Here is a 3,547-nt window from a genome sequence, read left to right on the forward strand (position 1 = left end):
CAAGCTAAGCCAAAGGGAGCATGTTATCCCTTTTGTCCTGTGAAGGAGCTGTGTGTGTGCATCCCTGGGAGGGAAGAAGGAAAGAAGTTGTGATTTAGATTACAGTAAACTAACAGGCTACCTCTTGAATACAGGCGATCCTTGTGTCACTCTCTGCTCTTGCCCCATAAATATGGATCCAGGTAAGCACCACAGCATGGGGGCTGTGAGGTGGAAGAAGGAAGAGAGAAGGAAGGAGAGTGGTGAAGCCAGTGTCATCAGTCAGCCATATCTACTGCACACCAAAAATATGGCTGTGTGTGTTTGTGTGAAGCTGGCGGTAGGATCCACAATGAAAACAAGCAACTTAGAACACATTACAGTTGAAGAAAAGTACTTCCCCATCCTTCATCTCACTAAATCTTCAACGTGAGGAATAACACAGTCAGGTGCTTGTCCCACTGCACACACGGGACCCCGGGGAGCTAGAGGCACATCCAGGATAAGGCCATGGAGGTGTGGCTGGGTTGGAGCTCAGAACCCAGCTCTCGGCAGCCATCGCATTGGCTCCCCCACAAGGAACAAAAGACCATCCTGACCTTTAAGAAAGAGCAGGCAATTCCCACCAAGGGAGCATTGTCCAACACCCAGGACCACTCAGCTAGGCTGCTGCAGAGTCAGCCCACTGTTCCCACGGCTGGGTAAGGAGATGGCTCAGTCCTCGTGGATTTTCCCCAGGAAGGCACCACAGGTTGAGCCTGAGAGATTTACACGTGGCAGGAGGCACGTGCAAAGGCCAAGCTCTGAGACCAGAAGGTCACAAGCAAGAGCCAAGAAACAGCTGAGAGGCTGAGCAGAGACAAGGGCTGAGATGAGCAGGACGAGAAAAAGGCAGTGCAGATTGGGAGGTTGGGGTGGGAGCATTCTGGAAGTGGAATAGAACAATCAGGGTTTGCCCTGGGAAGGGTCAGCCTCAACATCATGGACTTCAGCTGAAGTTGGGAGAACACAGACGTCACAGTGGGGACAAGAACCCACATGTCCTAACTGGCCCCACTGCACACAGGGAAACTCAACCAGGTCTTGAGCACATGGGGACACACAGCTGAACCTTGTATTGACTTTCAGTATAAGCCTGTTGTTGAGTGAATGAACGAAGGAATGACTCTTGGTGCACACGTGGGTTCACAGATCAGCGCTAGAGAGAAGACAGGATTTTCACTGCAGAACAAAATAACCACTGCTGCTCTTTTTTTCCCCTTCCTCTTCCACAGGTCCGAAGGTAGGAATGTTCCCCAACCCTCTCCTCTTTTTCCTCCCCATTGTCATACCCTCCAGACCTCCAGCCTCCTTCCTAAACCCTCAGAGAGCACCACCGTCTCCCCCAAATGACAAGGAGGGAACAGGCTCTGGCACCAGCCCAGTGCGGCCGGGCATTTCTGTTCCGCGTCCCCTGCTGGCTGCAGCCTTCTCCAGTCCTCTCCTCTGTTTTCCCATCTGTCTCTCTCCTTTCTTCACATCCCCTCCCTGCTCCAGCAGCCCATCCTCTCTCCTGCTGCTTCCCCACCTGTTCTATGCTTCTCTGCATTCCTGGCTACCCCCACAGCCTCACTGGATGGCTGGCTTGCTCCCAAGCCCCAACCACACTGCATGGGCCCTAGGACCTGCCTCTGCCAGACAAGGGAGGCTGCCTGTGCTCCACCTCTTCCCCGAAGTGGCTGCCACCAGCAGACCTAGGCCTGGATCTCTGTCACCCCCAACCCCCAAAAACAGGAGCCATAGCAGGAGAGCAGGTGGGATGGGAAATGGCTGTTTCCAGGCATCACTGAGCCTGGATGGGGCAGAGGCTGCTCTAACATGGTCAGCGAAAGCCTCCATCCCTGGAACCTGCCTCTTTCCCACTTGGAACAAGCCCTAATCAGGCCCTAGGAGGCAGAAGCAGGCTGTGGAGTTACCCAACCCCTAGGTAGAGGCATGGCCTGACTCCTGCTCCACAGGGCCCCAGGCCCCTAGTGCCCCAGCACAGGAGCAAGATGCTGTCTTGATCCTCCTCCCTGGGCCCGGGCAAGAGGCAAAGGAACTCCTCTGGCCTTGGGGCGGCAGGAGTGCTTCCAGCCAAGAAAATTAAATGACACTATTCCCAGGCCTCTTCTGGCTGAGGCAGTAAAGCTTTGACTTTATTTTCTATTCTTCCTGATTTCCTGGGTCTGGCACCTGCTCAGGAACAGGCATGAGCTCACACACACACCTATTCTCGTGTACACACAACCAGATATCCGGAGCTCCTATCTATGCACAAAGCAGGCTTGATTATGCACCCACCTCGTACACGGACACGGACATAGCTATTTGTATGTAAATGCAGTATACGCCTGTACACACAACCCTACACAGAGAACACACACATCACCACCTTGCCACCTCCCACCCTTGTTTTCCTATCTTGCTCCAGCTGTCCTCCTCCTCCTGCTCAGCTCCTGCAAGGCTCCCGACCCAGCCTCCTGTCTCCCCTGCCCCAGGCCCTCAGTGAGCGCCTCTGCAACCTCCCCCAGCCTCACCCTTGCCCCTAAATATGGTGAGCCTGCAATTTCTAGCATGGCAGAGCTTCTGATCACTCTGCAAGGGTTCCTGGGTGAGGTAAGGGAAGAGATGAAATAATTCTCTTTCTTAGATACAGATAAAATAATAATATAATATAATAATAAAATAAACCGAGGTCCAAGGAGTAGGAGTCATATCTCTCCTTAAGGAATAGAAACCAATAAATGTAGTTTGCTCCCCTTTTGTCTGCTTAGTGCTGTGGCTTCACCAAAGCAGAGGCCCATGGCTAGGAGCAACACTTGCTATCCCTGGCACCCACTTCTCACGACAACCCCTCGCTTGCCCAGGAATCCTGAGTCCACCAGGGAAGTGGGGTGAATGGGAGTTAACTCAGGGAAGACTGGCACTGACTGTGACTCTGACATTGTTCAATTGACTTTTCACAGGGGCACGGCCATGGTGGAGGACATGGTCACGGCCATGGCCATGGGCACCATGGAGGACACGGTCCTGGCCATGGCCATGGCCATGGGCATCTTCCAGGTCCTCATGGGCACACCCATGGCCATGGCCCAGGACCCCATTGTCACCCACCTCACCATGGCCCAGGGCCCCATGGTCCCTCCCCCGGACATGGCCCAGGACACGGTGGGCCTCCTCCTGGCTGTGGCCCACATCACTGAAGAAGAAGAAGAGACACAAGATGCGCAGCCTGAGTGAACTGCCCTGCTGACCTGGCATGGCGCCAGGAACCAGTATCTTCTTCTCCTAATAAACTGACTCCTGGAAGCTTTGTTCTATTCTTCAAAGAGCTTGTCTTCCTTCATATACAACATGGTGGTCAGGCGGCCTGGTTGTCTCTGAATTCCCTAGTTGTGACAATAGGGCACTTAGCCTGGCATTCTCAGAAGCTTGGCTCCGTTTTCTTCATACATGGCAGTAGAAGGTGACCTCTCTTTTGCTTTTCACTCTTGCCTCCTCCCATAATGGGGTCTCAAATGAGACCTCATCACCTATACCCCATAGT

General features: G+C 53.4%; 1 long non-coding RNA gene across 1 annotated transcript; it reads left to right on the plus strand.

Moving 5' to 3' along the window:
• Window positions 1-131: 131 nt before the first annotated feature.
• On the plus strand, window positions 132-2,996 carry LOC105814373. The gene is made up of 3 exons (XR_001137697.1): window positions 132-182; window positions 1,254-1,261; window positions 2,967-2,996. It is a non-coding gene; the product is annotated as an uncharacterized LOC105814373 (long non-coding RNA).
• Window positions 2,997-3,547: the final 551 nt, after the last annotated feature.

The sequence above is a fragment of the Propithecus coquereli genome, unplaced genomic scaffold, assembly GCF_000956105.1.
Source record: "Propithecus coquereli isolate 6110/MARCELLA unplaced genomic scaffold, Pcoq_1.0 Scaffold3, whole genome shotgun sequence".
Taxonomy (NCBI): domain Eukaryota; kingdom Metazoa; phylum Chordata; class Mammalia; order Primates; family Indriidae; genus Propithecus; species Propithecus coquereli.